Source organism: Engraulis encrasicolus, unplaced genomic scaffold, assembly GCF_034702125.1.
Source record: "Engraulis encrasicolus isolate BLACKSEA-1 unplaced genomic scaffold, IST_EnEncr_1.0 scaffold_620_np1212, whole genome shotgun sequence".
NCBI classification, from domain to species: domain Eukaryota; kingdom Metazoa; phylum Chordata; class Actinopteri; order Clupeiformes; family Engraulidae; genus Engraulis; species Engraulis encrasicolus.
Window position 1 is genome coordinate 6,869 of NW_026945940.1, and position 18,452 is coordinate 25,320.

The following is an 18,452-nucleotide window of genomic DNA, read 5'->3' on the forward strand; positions in this document are numbered from 1 at the left end:
ACTTAGAATGGCATACAATGCTGTTTCTCCAGTACCAGGTAAATTACCTGAATCTGCATAGGATGTAGTCTGCATGTCAGTGGAATCAGAAGTAATTAAAATACACATGGTGTGGAGTGGTGGTGTTTGCGTAGATGTTTTAAAAAATGTCCAGTGACTACAGAGTAACTTGAAGTGAGAAATGTTCCAGTACCTTGGCCCACTTTTTGGTTGAGATGGTTATATCGGACACATATTCAAAAGAGGCAAAAACAGAGTTAAACTGTGGTGGATATGCCAAGTTACACACCCAGTAGAGCATGAAAAGCTTGTCACTGCGCAAGTCAGGCAATCAGCAACAGGAATGGTTACATTGTCATCCATGGCAGTGATGACACTGCCGTGTCAAACTCTCGCCTCCTAGTAGTGGGGTCCTTGAAACCTTCTCAGTGTCAGTGCCGAGGGATGCAAAGTTGGTTCCAGTCTGAAAGAATTTTTAAGATTTGAGAGAGAGAGAGAAAGAGAGAGAGAGAGAGATACATCAATGGTGCTTAGCCCCATAATGCACGCCATACCATCTGAAACATGCTGTAATAGTCATTGAAAGGTTAATTGCCAGTACTACTCTACTATGACATAACATAGGGCCTTTAGTAATGCTCAGTAATTGCCATTCTGGTAACCACAAAATTTATAACGCCCTGTTTTAACAGGTTATATAGAAAGCTTTACTCTACTGAGTGAACGGTATAAATCATGCAGTATCAGGAAGCTTAATTAACACCAAGTATAGCCAAAATCAACAATGCACACAACTATATCGTGACTTGTTCTTTCTAAATAAAGGTTAAAAAAATGTCTGGCAGACGTACCAAACTTGGCATCTCCAGAAAGCGTGGAAATTTCTCAAAGATGTCACGCATGGAGGGGGAGTCCTCAGCGATCCTGAAAAATACAACAAATTGAGAAAACGTAACCCAAATACTCCACTCAATGAAACGGTGGGCTCAGTGTCATAGGCCTAACAGCAGAAGGCACCAAGGGTGCGTTTGTAAACTGCCGCTCTGAGCACACAACAATTGGTAATGTCATGTATGAGCAGTGGTGGACAAAGTAAAAGTAAAAGTAAAAAAAACAAAACAAAAAACAGTTTCTTTCCAACACAGGTAACTTATCTGAGTAAAAAGTAGACCAATGTACTTGTCTTACGACGAGCTGATTCTGCACAGGTTGGATTGAGTTTGTGGTGGGTTCTTGTTAGGTTTTTATTGTTTTTCAGTAATAACACAGTCTATCTCAATAGGTAGGTATACTGGAGCAAACGGTTTAACAGCTATGTAATATCATGTGCTACTGTTGTAATTACACCACAAAAGTACTTTTACTTTGTCCACCACTGTGTACGAGTGTGTTATTCAGACTGTTAGATAGTAGACATTTGAAACACACATTTGGTGCAGATTTATTAAAATTTGCTTACCGGTATATTTAGAAACTGTTTTTTTTTCAGTATTTTTAGACATGGTGCTACAAAGGGGATCAATGTACTGTAACCAGGCAGCTGCCATCCTTAACCCTGTAGTGCAGCGTTATGGCTCTATGTAATGTCATAGCAATGTTGTTATGATGTATTTAAGCATTTTCAGCAAGTGAATAGGGTCGCTGGCGATCTATCCTCTCAAAATAACACACAAGATGAACAGGATGCATCTCTGATTAACAGTGTGTGGTTCAAACTGTTAAGACATTTGAAACACACATACATGTGGTGTACATTTGTGAATGGTTGCTAACCTTTAGAAATTCTGTCAATGTTCAGAAGCATTTGCAGACATGGTCCAGGGGGCTCAAGTACGACCAGAGAGCAACCATCCAGCAATAAGGATATCTTCTGAGCTGCACACAACATTAACACACAACACACAACATTAATTTGCATCTCATATTGACAGCATGAAATACATAGCATGTTTAGCACTTTGACTTTTATAAAAATACATGCAGGGCTTTTTGTAGGATTTTTTGGCATGAGGGAGCATCATGGCAGGTTTCGGGGGTGAAGGGGGGTGTCGTCCCCCCCCGTGAATGAGAAATTTACTTGGGGTGCTCAAATATGTATATATAAAAATAAAAGTATGAGGGTGCACCCACGGAGGTATGAGGGTGGAGCGCCCCTATTTCCCCGTTCAGAAAAAGCCCTGACATGGATTGGTTTTGTGTGAATTCATGAACTTAAACTCACCTCTTGCAACAGTGTTTATTTTCTCTGAGGTACACCACACCAGAGGAATCACTCAGTGTAATCAGACAGCTTCCATGTAGGATCCTTCAGTAATATTCTCAGTCATCTGCAAAGCATGACAGCACAAAACATGAACATGATTATGCATTTATAGGCCTAATTATTACAAGAAAATAATGAAAAATGATAACACCGTCACCACCACGACACAATATGATGGCCTAGAGTATGAAACATCTAAAAGATACATGTCTGTATACATGTAAAATGTTTTTTTTGTTTGTTTGTTTTATATCATTGATCATTTTCCCAGACGGATTGACAACAGATGGCTCAAAGAATTCAGTGTGCTAAACTGGAGGGCAAAAAGAGCAGATTATGTATCTTTCTGGATATTTTACTCATCACTTGAAATTAAATCTAAATCTAAATCTAATCTAAGATGTCACGCATAGAGGAGGAGTCCTCAACGATCCTGGAAAATACAACAAATTGACAAAATGTAACCCAAATACTCCAATCAATGAAACGGTGGGCTCAGTGCCATTGGCCTAACAGCAGAAGGCACTAAGGGTGCGTTTGTAAACTGCCGCTCCGAGCACATAACATATTGGTCATGTCATGTATGAGTGTGTTATTCAGACTATTAGATAGTAGACATTTGAAACACACATTTGGTGCAGAGTTATAAAAAAAATGCTTACATTTACAAACTGATTTTTCTCAGCATTTTAGACATGGTGCTACAAAGGGGATCAATGTACTGTAACCAGGCAGCTGCCATTATTCCTTAACTATCCTCTCAAAATAACACACGGCATGATCAGGACGCATCTCTGATTAACAGTGTGTGCTTCAAACTGTTAAGACATTTGAAACACACATACATGTGGTGTAAATTTGTGAATGGTTGCTAACCTTTAGAAATTCTGTCAATGTTCAGAAGCATTTGCAGATATGGTCCACTACGACCAGAGCTACCATCCAGCAATAAGGATATCTTGGCCATCTTCTCAGCTGCAATAATAACACACAACATTAGTATGCATCTCATATTGACAGCATGAAATACAGAGCAAGTTAGAACTTTGACTTTTTAAAAATACATGGATAGGTTTTGTGTGACTTTATAAACTCACCTCTTGCAACAGTGTTTATTTCTCTGAGGTACACCACACCAGAGGAATCACTCCGTGTAATCAGCCAGCTTCCATGTAGGATCCTTCAGCAATATTCTGTCATCTGCAAAGCAAGACAGCACAGAACATGAACATGATTATGTATCAATATGCCTAATTATTACACAAAAATAAAGTTTGAAAAATGATAACACCACCATGACACAATAGGCTGAATAGGCCTACAATATGAAACATCTATAAGATGCATTTCTTAAATTGTTTTCATTGATCATTTTCCCACACGGATTGACACCAGATGGCTCAAAGAATTCAGTGTGCTAAACTAGAGGGCAAAAAGAACAGATTATATATCTTTCTGGATATTTTACCCATCACTTGAAATGAAATCTGATGCATAGCCCACTTGTTAAGACCTCTAAAATCACTAGGCCCACTAGTAGATCCAAAAAGGATGGGCAAAGAAATCTAAATATTTATTGCAGTAACCATACAAATTAAGCATCTTTGATCAAGCCAAAAATTAAGCACTCTACACATCTGGGTGTTTCTGGGCTCATTATTTCAGGAGAAATCTGTCAAATAGGTAATGCCTATTTATTGAAAAGAACACGATCTGATGGCTGACAGTGGTTTCTCCCTGAACAGAGAGAACAGCCCACAGAGTTGGCAGTAACAGAATGGGACAAAACAGCACACTGTGTGCACAATAACAAGTTCAGAATCAGTTTACTTACTTCCTTTACACAACGAACAGGGGAAGGCACATGTGTTAAAACATACTTCAGAGCAAGTGTATAGTCAAAATGAGTTCGTTTCTAACAATAAAAATCAGGCATAAGTTGTGGCTACTTCAAGCTTCTGAGTCAGCTAAAAGATAAGCTGGTGTTGCTAACGAACTTCTAGCTAGCTCTTCTCTCTGGTATTTGTGTTTTACTTTGGCTCAAGTACATTAACTGGATATCTTCAGAGCATAATTATACTCAAAGGGAGTTCGTTTCTAACAAAAAAAAAGACTTTAGCTAGCTAATGTTGCTAGCGGACAAGAGATTCATTATTCAGTTTGGCTAGCTCTAATGTTGCTAGCGGACATTTAGCTAGCTCTTAACTTTGGCGCCAACAGTCTTACAACACTAACTTCGCATGTTGTAACTTCAGAACAAAATTATATCCAAAATGTGTTCGTTTCTAACAAGAAACCAATATTCAGTTATGAATACATCGGGCTATTTCAAACATCCCTCAACAAAGGCAACATGATTTAACCGTTAGACTATAGCTAATTGTTGCTAGCGAACCACCTCATCATGCAGCGCTAGCTCTTTCAGGTGAAGAGGCCGGCGCAAACAATCTCTGGCCGGCGGGGAAGCACTCCCTTCGGCCCTCCTCCAGAAACCACTGATAGCTATGTTGCTAGCGGACATTTAGCTAGGTCTTGACTCTGACATGGGTGTTTTGGCACCACTGGACAAGTTTTATAGCTCTTTCGGAGCAAATCTATATTGTAAATTTCGTAGAGTTTGTTTCTAACAAAACACAAACTTTCCAACAAAGTTGTGAAAACAACCTAGGGCTAAGTTAGCATACCGGTAGTTATAATAGTGGCCTGTTAGCGGAGGTATGGTCTGAAGACAAATTCATTGCAAATTACCATCCTGAACAAGAAACTGTTTCGTTATTCACTGTATATTTGGCATTGTCTTGAAATTATTAACGAAACATTGAAAATAAACGAACTTACCTCACAAAGTGTTTGAATTCCACCAATATCTCAAACGGCTTTCCTGCAGCACCAAGATGGCGGCTTTGTCAGAAAATTGAGAAGCAGAGTTACGTACTTGACGTTGAGCGTCAGACCTGCGTCAGTTACCAATCTCTTAGTTAACATTTGCTTAACCAATGATATTAGTCATTTTTCAACCAATCTGTTATTAAAGTTAACCAATATCTATGTTAAATCAACCAATTTGTTCTTAACCAATGATATTAGTTGTTAGATAACCAATTTGTTTGTTTAATAGTTACCAATGTCACAGTTAATTTGACCAATATTGCCTCAACCAACGAGATTAGTCACTTTTTTAACCAATCTCTTTTAAGGGTGCAGCAGGGATTCCTAACCAAAAGCTCCTCTTGTGGAGCTTTTCTAAAGTGTTGTTGTGAAGGTTGGCTGGAGAAAAAGGAAAAGGAGAAGGGGTGCTCAGCCACAAAGAGGACTCTGCCAAAGAGGACTCATGCATGATTCATAGTTGTATTCCATTAAAGAGCACTGTTTGAAGGTAATACTTTCAAGTTGTCATGAGAAAAATGCCAACACATGCAGCAACCTCCCTGACCAGTATTTGAAGCATTTTGGCGCATCAAACACAAATAGCCAGTAAACGTTATTGGACGTCTGGTGCATGACAATCACTCTCCAGGTGCCATATTAATTGAGTGTAACAGGGGAATTAAACTCATGAAAACATCATCTGCCATGTCATGTAACATCACATGCCAGCACAATGACAAGATGACAGGGGTCCCAGAAAGTCAATTACACCAAATGTCAAACCGTTTTCCATCAGTGAAGACCACCTTCTCTTCAAAAGGTCAGTAAAGATTTGAGATAACAACAGCACTTCAGTACAACCCTACTGACAGATGATAACAGGCTGATCTTACAGTGATTATTTGATTAGGGCTCAAATCTGACCCCACCCCTAAGATACTTGTGACATTTCTAGCACCCCTTGTTGTTTTTCCAAAATTATTCCAACCATTTCCATAAAATCCTATTTTTTTTCCTTTTAGGAACCCCCTCCTTGACATTTGTGGAGTACAAACACTTTTTTCTGCAAAGGAGAACCTTTGCACACTGTGATTATGATATTCCCTCTCTCTCTGTTCATATTTGGTTGGCAGCATATATTTGCATGCATTATCGAGAAGGTGGCGACGGGTGTGATCCCACCAGGTATCAAGAGACAGATCATAATGAATACCTTCACTGACAATCACACGCAGAGAAGAGAAGAGAAGAGAAGAGAAGAGAAGAGAAGAGAAGAGAAGAGGAGAGGAGAGGAGAGGAGAGGAGAGGAGAGAAGAGAAGAGAAGAGAAACCCAGGGAGAACACAAGAACTGGCCGTATGGGAGACCAGCATGATGCTGGCAGATAGACAGATAGATAGATGGCCCCTTATGAAGAATGCAAAAAAACAAAACAAAACAAAACATTATGAGCGGCAGACAGACTAAAGCATGCTGATGTAAGCCTGTGCAAGGCGAGGCCCGCCATGACACCCGAACCAGCTCCTCATTGCCGAGTGTGAAACGATGACTCAAAACGTGCTGCTTTCATCAGGGATGTAGCTTCCTTTTGAGGCCGAGGTAGGTGCTCGATTCGTCAGGCTGATTAGATGTCTAGCTAGCTATTCTTCCCTTTGGATGGAATGGAAACGCCTCCTTTATGTATTTTATTGGGAAATTCTTACAGTTCTGCCCCTGTGTTTCTCTCTAATTACTGATGCATTCTTGGCTGCTCTGCATGAGTGAAATTTACTTGTGCACTGGAAAGACAACAAAGAAAAGGGCTGCCCACTGGCTTTAATGAAAGTCGTATATTATTCGTAAACGAGGCTGTGTTAGCGTGTGTGTGTGTGTGTGTGTGTGTGTGTGTGTGTGTGTGTGTGTGTGTGTGTGTGTGTGTGTGTGTGTGTGTGTGTGTGTGTGTGTGTGTGTGTGTGTGTGTGTGTGTGTGTGCATTTGCATCTCCACACAATGAGAGGCTGATCAATAGTAATAATGTGGGTCTGAAGGCGACTTGCTGGGAAGGACTTCACACAATAACCTGCTGGAGGGAGAGATGCTGAGTGTTTTTCTTTGTTGAATAAGTAAACTTCAATATGCCGGTGCTCTTGAAGTCAAAAGACAAAGTCCAATCCTCAAAACTGTGTGGTCATTGGGCCTACTTCAGGCTGCTCCTGCATAGAGACAGGAGTAGTAGGTATACTTAACTGGGGTCACAACCTGATGATGTGGTTGAAAAGAGTTGGCGTTTTTAGATATGTACTCCAGTTTTAAATAAAAGGGTTTTTAATCGATAATTAATAAATAATTAAATATACCTAAATACCTGTATACACCAGGGGTACTCAATTAAAAGTCCCTGAGGGCCAGTTTTTCCAAATTCCTCCCAATAAAGGGCCAACCCGAGTCTTGTTTTTAATATGTCCATGTACGACCTGTCATATTAATAAACACATTTTAATTTTGAGTGCCTTAGTCAGAGAATTCATTCTCATTTTTTGATCCTGGAAGTACTATACCTTGGACAAAAGAGCACCCAAACCCAAGAAGCCAACAAACCAGGAGCGGAGTGGGAAGACTTTTCCCACCGAGAAATTTTCCCCTTGGCGGCCCTTTTTACCCCGGCCCCCCAAAAAACACACACAAAAAAACAACGCAAACTTGTTGTACTACATGTGGACATTAGTATTGTCAAAATATCAACCTGAAGTGGAGAATTGTAGCCTACACCTTGATGAAATACACAGCCACCATCACTGTCCAAAGCATTCACCATAGAACTAGTTGCAGGTTAGGCTACATCACACTACTGTTCCATGAAAATGTGCACTCCACTGTCATTTTGACAGTTTGTAGGCCTATTGAAATATCATTTAAGGAAGACAGGATGAGCACTTACACATAGTTTTGAGCGTGGGGATTTTTAGAAGAGTAGGCTATAGCTCACAAAAAGTCTGTCTACATTGTGCAATAAACAAACCATGCAGCAAATAAGCCAAACCTAGGCTACTTCAAAGCACAACCATAAGTCAACAAAATGAATAGCCAACCGGTGTAGGCCTACCGTAAAACGCTGTCTTCGTCGCAGCAAATGTCTTTGTTTCTTGCAATTAGGTCCTACTCCACTGTTTACACACCCAGCACTGCTGCTCACATCAGAATCTTGTGTGGTGATTATTTTGTTCCATACACGGTACACGGTATATATATTGGCGAGTCAGCAGCATTCAGACATAAGGAAGCGGAAAGCGGTAAATCAGTGCTTAAAAAGTTAAGTCATGAATCTTTAGGGCCGGTTGAGAACGTAGACGGCCGCGACATTGCATTTCACGGCCGCGGCCCACCGGGACAAGTCTCCGATCTCCCGATGGCCACTCCGCGCCTGCAACAAACAATCTGGATAAGAGCACGCCATACTCTACAAACGGAAAGAAATGCTGCTTATTATGACTTTGCTTATGCAGCTCTCACATGCATAATGAGAATCAGATGCAATAATACACTGGTAAGACTGGTAAGAGTCGCTCTGCAGCAGAAGATATATACAGTAGAGCAGTAGAGCGGTTCCCAGCCTTGACCAACTTAGGGCCAACTTAGGATATTCACACAAATAGGGCAGTCATGAGTAACCGGTTGGAGCAACAGACTTGTAGCCCAAAGGTTGCCGGTTCGACTCCCGACCAGCCAGGTTGGTGGGGGGAGTAATTAACCAGTGCTCTCCCCCATCCTCCACCGTGACTGAGGTACCCTGAGCATGGTACCGTCCCGCCGCACTAATCCCTTGAGGCGGCATTGGGGGCTGCTCCCTTGCACGGGTGAGGTATGAATGCAATTTTGTTGTGAGCAGTGAACACTTGTGTGCTGTGGAGTGCTGTGTCACAATGACAATGGGAGTTGGAGTTTCCCAGTTGGGCTTTCACTTCACTTTCACAAATGTTTGGGGCCCTCCTCTGACCCAATAAACAATAAAACTCAAACAAAGATCAACAGCAGCTGTGGTGTAATGGTTAGAAAATTGGACTGTACATCACAGGGTTGGAAGTTCGAAACCTGTCATCACCTCTCCCTACACCTCCATCCATGGCTGAAGTGCCCTTGAGCAAGGTACCTAACCCCACATCGCTCCAGGGACTGGAACCAACACCTTGTAATAGACGTTTTGGATAAAAAAGTGCCACCTAAGTCTAATAATAATCATGTAATAAATACACACATTATTTCGATTTTTAGGAAATTAATTCAGGGCGCACTAGGAATACCTTCACGTCCCACAGTTTGAGAATCACTGCAGTAGAGAATATTATATACTATTTTTATCATCGCACTCCGACTGAAGGGTACAACCTCATTGTAGGCTATATCATAAATCCATAAGTAATTGGACAAACAGATAAAAACAATGACTTGACCAAATGGCATCCTACACCTTTTCGTAACAGCGCAGGCAAAAGCAATAACCTCCACAAGCAATTTCCCAAGCTGAAAGGAAGGGAGAGAAAAAAAAAACAGTCACCCATTACAAACTCCTGAAAACAGTTTTTAAATGTCATACGTCTCACTTAATACACCATAAAATAGTAAGCCTTTGGTGGCCTGGGGTATCAGCAGGTTGTTTTTTTTAAGAAGTGGACAAGGAAGGCACAGGAAGGACGACGGGTCACCTGACGATGGCCCTCTGAGTTTTAATGCAGCCTCACAGGCCATCAGCCAACTCGAGTCCACAGTAAAAATTTAACAACCAATTTACTCAAAGGTCATTAACATCGATGACCTGGTCAATGCCACGTGTTACACTGTAAATTCCTCCTGCGAGAACCTAATTACAATAAATCACACCCTGCGTTCACCCCTGCAGTCTGGTCCCAGCATCCAGGGCAGAAAAACACACGCGCACACACACACAGACGCACACACACACACGCACAGACACACACAGATACAGAGATACACAGACACACAGGCATCCAGGGCAGAAAAACACACACTAACACAAAAACACAAACACAGACACACACCCACACAGACAAACACGCATACAGCTTTAGTTGCTGCAACAGAAGTGGATGGTAGGAAATGTCAGCCATAATAATATACCACCGTTCCACTTACAACGCTCTCAAAGCAAATGATAAGAGGAATGTGTTATTCTGTCTTCTTCAGGAGCACAATGCAACCCACTCTAACACGCCACTAAACAGCAGTAGCAGGGAAATATATGAAAACATGGCATTCACATCAAGTAGCAGTAGCTGGGAAATATATGAAAACATGGCCTCACATCAAGTAGCAGTAGCAGGGAAATATATGAAAACATGGCCTCACATCAAGTAGCAGTAGCAGGGAAATATATGAAAACATGGCCTCACATCAAGTAGCAGTAGCAGGGAAATATATGAAAACATGGCCTCACATCAAGTCTACTCAGCTCCAGCTCAGCGTAAAAAATAACAGATTTATATTGATGCATCGATCCTACAGCTGGTGATTCAGTGAAATGATTTGAATCGATTCATCTTTTTTGTTATTATTGCACTAATTATGTAACACATTTTATTTTGCTCATGCGGTAATAAAAAATACTGACAAATACCGGTTTTCCTCAAAGAAAATGCATGCAGATATTTCGGCTTTTGTTCATTTGTTTAAAATTTTACTCATAAGCCTTGTCGATAATGTATAAAAAAATAAACACTGATTTGAATCGAATCAAATTGAATCGGGGAGCATTCTTAAGAATCAAAAATAATGTAATTGTCGGCCTTAGAAATCAATATCGAATTGAATTGAATCGCCATGAAGACTCTGACTTAGGCCGAGCTTACACTGTACGACTTTTTGCCCGATTTTCCCACGACTTGTCACTCATACGACTTTTTGGGAGTTGGGCCGATTTCTTGCTCAGTTGGAGGTCAATCGTGATTGACATTTGAATGACAAGAATTCACACATAGATGATAGGACTTCTTCACAGTCAATTCCAATATTAAAATGCAAAAAGTCAAAAATGGTGGATATAGCTTCTTGGAAAAGAACTCTTCATTTTGAGACAGCCATGCCACGGGCCCCGCACAAATGACGTCATTCTACCTTGTGCCCCTACCCGAGTCTATGGTGTAACAGGGCAGTGCCCTACCGTTTGAGTCACGACTAACTAATATTCATTTCTGGCAATAAATTTACAGTTAAGTTCTTTCAGGTATCGCACCTTTGGACTTGGTGCCTGGTGAGTGTGTAGCTTGCAATGGGTAAGCTAGAAGCAGGCAAGGGGAACTCGCACACCGTAATGCCGATGCAATAGTAAACTTTTATCACGTTTTAGAACAACAAAAAAGTGCTACCCAAGTGGAGTGCAAAGTGCAAACATTTTGGACACAGTCCTCCTTAGCAGCCCACTTGGGCGGGAAACCACCCAATCTGGAAACACTGCTTGAGGATAACAAACAAGGTACCCAGCCTCTACAGCAGTGTTTCCCAACCAGGGGTACGTGTACCACTAGGGGTACGCAAGCACACCTCAGGGGGTACTTGGAAAAATGTAATAATGACAAATATATGGAGTGTAGTCACATTGGGATAGAGTAACAGATATAGAGCATGAGTGAGAGGGGTACTCATCATATGACAAAATTGCTTAGGGGGTACGCAGGATAAAAAAGGTTGGGCAACACTGCTCTACAGCACCATAAAAAACAGCCAAAATACACACATGTAATTAACCTGATTACCTCACCATGATTAATGACTTAAGGTCAGGTTTACACAGCACTGCCGACCTGCTCCTCTCTCTGTCTGTCTCAAAATGTCACACACGCACAGTTCTTGAAAGTAACTGCAGTCGCTTGAAAAGAGCCAAAAAAAGAAGAAAAAAAAAACATGACAGCGTACATTGCTTCAATGTCTGTAATTTCTTCCATTGCAAGCAGAACAATATTTAATCAGGACAAAAAAGGAGTTTTTATAGTTACACAGTGTAGCCTCAGAGCTATGTTTGGGACAGATAGACACAAGAGAAAGCGTTTGACAGCCCCTAATACTGTAGCCAGAGCCAGATGTAACTCTAAAGGAAGTGAAGGAAATACTTACTCAAGCAGCGTGGTCTGGCTAAAATGTGCCATACAGGCCTGTGAGCAGACAAGCACTTCATTACATATTAAAGGGGTATGCAACTATTTTGGGGCTTAATACAGTTAAAATCGTTGGGCAGGGTTTATAAAGGTGGTTAAGTGTCTTATTTTCCATGTTAAGCGTTGTCTTGCTGTAAGACAAGTTAAAAGACGGAATGTGTCGGTAAGCTAGTGAAAGTCAATGGATCCGTGTAGCTTTCACTAGCTTAGCGACATATTCCCTCTTAACTTGTCTTAAAGCAAGACAACGGCTTACATGAAAAATAAGACACTTAACCACCTTTATAAACCCCAGCCAACGATTTTAACTGTATTAAGCCCCAAAATAGTGGCATACCCCTTTAATGGACCACACCATACTCTGGTACACTTCTCATGCTGAAGGCTGGGGTGGGTGTACTGGTACACTGGAGCCTGGGATGACTTTTATTTCTATTTAAACACTGATAACCAAGGACTCAGTTGGACTCGTCCACTCAGTTAGTCATAGCACTCTCATGCCTTGCCTTCAGACGAGCAAAAAAGCCATTACACACATCCATCTGTCTTCAGAAAAGGTGTCAAGCAGTCATTGGTCTAGCTGCAACCGTATCACGCACCAGTCGTAAAGTCTTCACGAAAAAAATGGGGGAATTTCTGGGGGAAATTGTGTACAAGGACGTGGTGAATTCACGATATTGCCCGTGTTTCGTGGTTGATTTACGGTTTCAGTCTCGTGGTTGATTTACGATATGCATGCGTTGGCATTTGCGTTGGCATTTTTGCACAGGGGCGGGGACCGGCCGCGACAGAACCAGAACCAGGGAACGGCAGCTTTTGTGATATGCACCGGAATTCTCATCCGCCTTGTACAGGGTACAGTGGGGTAAATCAAATATAGCCTACCTGTGTAACAATTCGGTTCCTGCCGTACAGTGGGGTAAATCAAATATGGCCTACCTGTGTAGCCTAACAATTTTGTGATATGCACCGGAATTCTCATCCGCCTTGTACAGGGTACAGTGGGGTAAATCAAATATAGCCTACCTGTGTAACAATTCGGTTCCTGCCGTACAGTGGGGTAAATCAAATATAGCCTACCTGTGTAACAATTCGGTTCCTGCCGTACAGTGGGGTAAATCAAATATAGCCGAATTCCGGTGCATATCGATATCGGTTCCTGCCATACATTTGTCCCACATCGCTTGATGAGAATTCCGGTGCATATCACAAAAGCTGCCACACCGGCCGCGACAGAACACTGCAGATACATTCCTTTGATCAAAGTAGCCTACATCAAATGCACTGTAGCCATGACAGAACCGGCCGCCTCCCGATTTAAAACACCGCTGATAGCCTGATTACACTCATGCCCGTAGGCCTACTCCTTCCCAGTAAAAATAAAATAAAATAACGATTGAATAAATAAGTAGCCCCTCGTGCCTTCTTTATTGGAATGCGGAGGTAGGTGCAATGAAAATATCGGAGTGAGGAGTTAGGTGCAATGAAAAGCGAAAACATTTTATTATTGCCCGTGTTTCGTGGTTGATTTAAGATTTGAGTCTCGTGGTGGATTTACGATATGAATGCGTTGGCATTTGAAAACTACGTGGTTGATTTACGATATGCATGCATGTAGTCTACAACTAAAACGTGTTTTGGCAGCTGATGAATGGCAGCGCATCTTCCTGATTTCCACCTTCTGTTTAAAATGACACGGGGAGTGACATGAAGCCGCCCACCGATTTAAAAACACCGCTGGTGATTAGGCTACACTCCTGCCCGTAGGCTATCTTTGAATTTACACTCCTGCCCGTATCCGTATCCACATGCATATGTAGCCTACTGCGTCAGGGCGGTGGGTCCCAGACGCTGATGCTACTGATGCTGATGCACCACTCCTACTCACCTTTTCTCTGAAAGATGCTGATGTAGGCCTAGTCACCACCTTGACCAGTGGTTTTCAAAGTGTGTGTGTGTCACAAAGTGTTGATTAAATGGTCTCTCTTAACACTACTCTTACTGTATTATTATAAGGCACTCTAGAATGGTGCAAGAGCTCCCATTCATTTTCAATGGGCGGTATTTTCAATGGGACTATTATTGTATAGGTAGGTTTGATACCTCACTACATCTCCATCCAGAAGAATTGACCAGGATTATTACAGACACGGTATACACTAACATTTAATGTGCATTTACCACTGATATTATAGAAGAAACTCACACGATTTCAAGTATTTATTTACAGTATTTATTTACACACACACACACACACACACACCACACACACACATGCGCGTGCACAGATTTTGGGGGGCAGGTGCATTGTTTAAAAAAAACAACAACAAAAAAACAAATAAGCTTTGAATAATAATAATAATAACACTATAATGATAGTAATAAAAACAAAAGAAATCAACACAAAAACAACTAAAATGTGCCTTACACACACACACACACACACACACACACACACACACACACACACACACACACACACACATGCGCGCGTGCACAGATTTTGGGGGGCAGGTGCATTGTTTAAAAAAAACACACACAAAAAAACAAATAAGCTTTGAATAATAATAATAATAACACTATAATGATAGTAATAAAAACAAAAGAAATCAACACAAAAACAACTAAAATGTGCCTTACACACACACACACACACACACACACACACACACACACACACACACACACATGCGCGTGCACAGATTTTGGGGGGCAGGTGCATTGTTTAAAAAAATCACACACAAAAAAACAAATAAGCTTTGAATAATAATAATAATAACACTATAATGATAGTAATAAAAACAAAAGAAATCAACACAAAAACAACTAAAATGTGCCTCACGGTAGCCAGACTGAGCCCTCCTTGTGAATCAGGTCTGGAGTAAAGTACTTGGTAAATGTTAAAGGGACACTGTGCAGGAAATGGTCAAAAAAGGTACTGCAACTATGCTGCTCATTGAAACTGGGCTGCATATTGCCAAATTTGGTCCTTGATGGGGGCCATCAAGGGTGTTACAGGCCCATCTAATTAGTATTCAAACAACAGAAACTGGATTAATTTACTAGTACTTTTTCACACTTGTAAGGAAACAACAATGCTGTTAATATGTCTGTACTCTACTCTACTCTACTCTTTGCCTTTCAGTCAGACTTGAGGACAAGCATGCCTACTTTGTGGCCTCGATGCGCAGGAAGCGCTTGGAAGAAGAGAAAGGCATCCTCGTGAAGGAGATGGAACAGCACACTACATCACTGAAAAGATTGATGTCTTGTCTAGAAGCAAAGATGTCATCGGCAGGTAAGTTGCAATTGTCAAACCTACTGTATATGTACCATCAAATAAAAAAATGAGAATTTTGCTTTCTTTGACATTTATCTGCACTGTTCAACTTGGAGGTTGTATTCTGACATGCCATGTGTTTGTCGTCGTATTTTTGATGTTGCATCTGCAGAGTCACAAAATGAGGGCCTTTCTGCCTTCTGTCGAAGACGGCTTCATGACCTGACAATCGTCCATCTTTCTGCTGTGGCAAGCTACAGGGCTGTTTTAAGCCCACAGGGGGACCAATAGGCCATCTTGTGAGGAAGGGCAGGGAGATGACGGGAATGAGGACGATGTACACAGCAGTGATTTCTCATACACCAGTGATGAGGAAGAAACGGAGTGTAGGTACGGTGTAGAGAAACAAACATTGCATGGGGAAAAACACAATGTCCAACTTACTTTGTTTTACCTCACAGAGTGTGAAGGGGCATGCTAATGTATCCCTTAGCTACTAATCTTTCCCTAATCCATTTTCTGTCTTTGTCATCTTTCTAGTTCTTTAATCTGAGACGGTTTGGAATCATCAATCATCATTCCTTGGTAAGTGTTTTGAAAGAATACTTTGAATACCAATGTTTGATATCTTCTGTAATTACTGTAGTATGTATATAAAAGAAGTGAGTACATTTCTCACTTGTCTGCATTTTTGTAAGTGTTTCTTTAAATGGGACATTTCTTAAAATGATATTGACACAAGGAACATTAGACAGCATGAAGTTATAACTGCTGTATATTTACTTATTATCCCTATTCCCTCCATCATATCTCCTCCAAGACACCCGCAGCTGTCTCCTTTCTCCTGCTTTCTCCAACACACCAACAGCCTCTCTCTGTCCTGCTCTCCTCTGTCTCCTCCATCCTGATCTCCAGTGCAGCAGCAGTGCCATCCATGTCACCCCCAGCAGCAGCACTGGCATTCATGCCCTCAGTAGCACCCAGGACAGAAAACACAACATTTAAATTAAACTGTTAAAAAACTCTGTTAAGCTATTGCCATTCCACCAAGAACTAAGTGATTGCTGTGAGTTATTCAGCCAGTGGAATGTGCTGTGTGTGTGTATGTGTGTGTGTGTGTGTGGGGGGGGGGGGACTTTTTTTTTTTTTGTTCCACTGCTGCATGTGTATGTTTGTGTTTGTACATAAATACTTGAATGTTTGGAACATGCCTCTCGTGTGAGTTTCTTTACTTGGTAGGTTTCTTGCATATGAAATGTATAGTGTGTCTTTAATAGCCTAATATTCATAGTCAATTCTTCTATCCCATTTAAAGGCTTAAACATTACATTATGAATTGCCGGTATTACTTTTCAAGGTTAAAGTCCCTCTAGCAATGCTTGGGGTTAGGTGTCCTGCTCAACGGCACTTCAGCCATGGATGGAGGTGTAGGGAGAGGTTAGGGTGGGATTAAAACCTACAACCCCATAGATAGAAAGAACACATAAAATAATACAGTAATCACACTTTGTGACCCCCCCTACCCCCCCCCCCCCCACCCCCACCCCCCCCCACCACACACACACACACACACACACTTTGAAAACCACTGGTCAATGTGGTGACTAGGCCTACATCAGCATCAGCATCTTTCAGAGAAAAGGTGAATAGGAGTGGTGCGTGCATCACCATCAGTGGAGCATCAACGTCTGGGCATGATCATAGGGTGACCATCTGTCCGGACTTCGGGTGGACAACCCCGCACCCTAACCCACCGCCCTGTCGCAGTAGTCCTACCCGTGGCTTCAAATCGCCGGTGGGCGGCTTCATGTAAATTCAAAGATAGCCTACGGGCAGGAGTGTAATTACCAGCGGTATTTTAAATCCGGAGGCGGCTTATGTCACTCCCTCCCCGTGTAATTTTAAACAGAAGTTGTAGACTACATGCATATCGTAAATCAACCACGTAGTTTTCAAATGCCAACGCATGCATAGGCCTATCGTAAATCAACCACGAGACTCAAATCTTCTGTCGCAGTAGTCCTACCCGTGGCTTCAAATCGCCGGTGGGCGGCTTCATGTAAATTCAAAGATAGCCTACGGGCAGGAGTGTAATTACCAGCGGTGTTTTTAAATCCGGAGGCGGCTTATGTCACTCCCTCCCCGTGTCATTTTAAACAGAAGTTGTAGACTACATGCATGCATATCGTAAATCAACCACGTAGTTTTCAAATGCCAAATCTTAAATCTTAAATCAACCACGAAACACGGGCAATAATAAAATGAAGTGTAATCAGGCTATCAGCGGTGTGGAGTAGGGCTACGGGCATGAGTCTCCCCGTGTCATTTTAAAACAGAAGTTGTAGACTACATGCATGCATATCGTAAATCAACCACGTAGTTTTTCAAATGCCAAATCTTAAATCTTAAATCAACCACGAAACAACGGGCAATAATAAATGAAGTGTAATCAGGCTATCAGCGGTGTGGAGTAGGGCTACGGGCATGAGTGTAATCAGGCTATCAGCTGTGTTTTAAATCGGGAGGCGGCCGGTGTGGCTATCAGCGGTGTGGAGTAGGGCTACGGGCATGAGTCTCCCCGTGTCATTTTAAACAGAAGTTGTAGACTACATGCATGCATATCGTAAATCAACCACGTAGTTTTCAAATGCCAAATCTTAAATCTTAAATCAACCACGAAACACGGGCAATAATAAAATGAAGTGTAATCAGGCTATCAGCGGTGTGGAGTAGGGCTACGGGCATGAGTGTAATCAGGCTATCAGCTGTGTTTTAAATCGGGAGGCGGCCGGTGTGGCAGCTTTTGTTATATGCACCGGAATTCAAGCGATGCGCAAATGCCAACGCATGCATATCGTAAATCAACCACGTAGTTTTCAATGCATTGAAAAAAACCAACA

At 41.7% G+C, this 18,452-nt stretch overlaps 2 long non-coding RNA genes across 2 annotated transcripts; one reads left to right on the forward strand and one right to left on the reverse strand.

The window, feature by feature from the left end:
- Positions 1-234: 234 nt before the first annotated feature.
- LOC134444608 (uncharacterized) lies at positions 235-5,296 on the reverse strand. Its single transcript, XR_010034042.1, has 7 exons — positions 5,102-5,296; positions 3,361-3,463; positions 3,140-3,238; positions 2,222-2,327; positions 1,774-1,875; positions 852-924; positions 235-463 (listed from the first exon to the last, which is right to left on the reverse strand). It is a non-coding gene; the product is annotated as an uncharacterized LOC134444608 (long non-coding RNA).
- Positions 5,297-15,349: 10,053 nt separating this feature from the next.
- Positions 15,350-16,689, forward strand: LOC134444607 (uncharacterized). Its single transcript, XR_010034041.1, has 4 exons — positions 15,350-15,570; positions 15,725-15,942; positions 16,093-16,137; positions 16,373-16,689. It is a non-coding gene; the product is annotated as an uncharacterized LOC134444607 (long non-coding RNA).
- Positions 16,690-18,452: the final 1,763 nt, after the last annotated feature.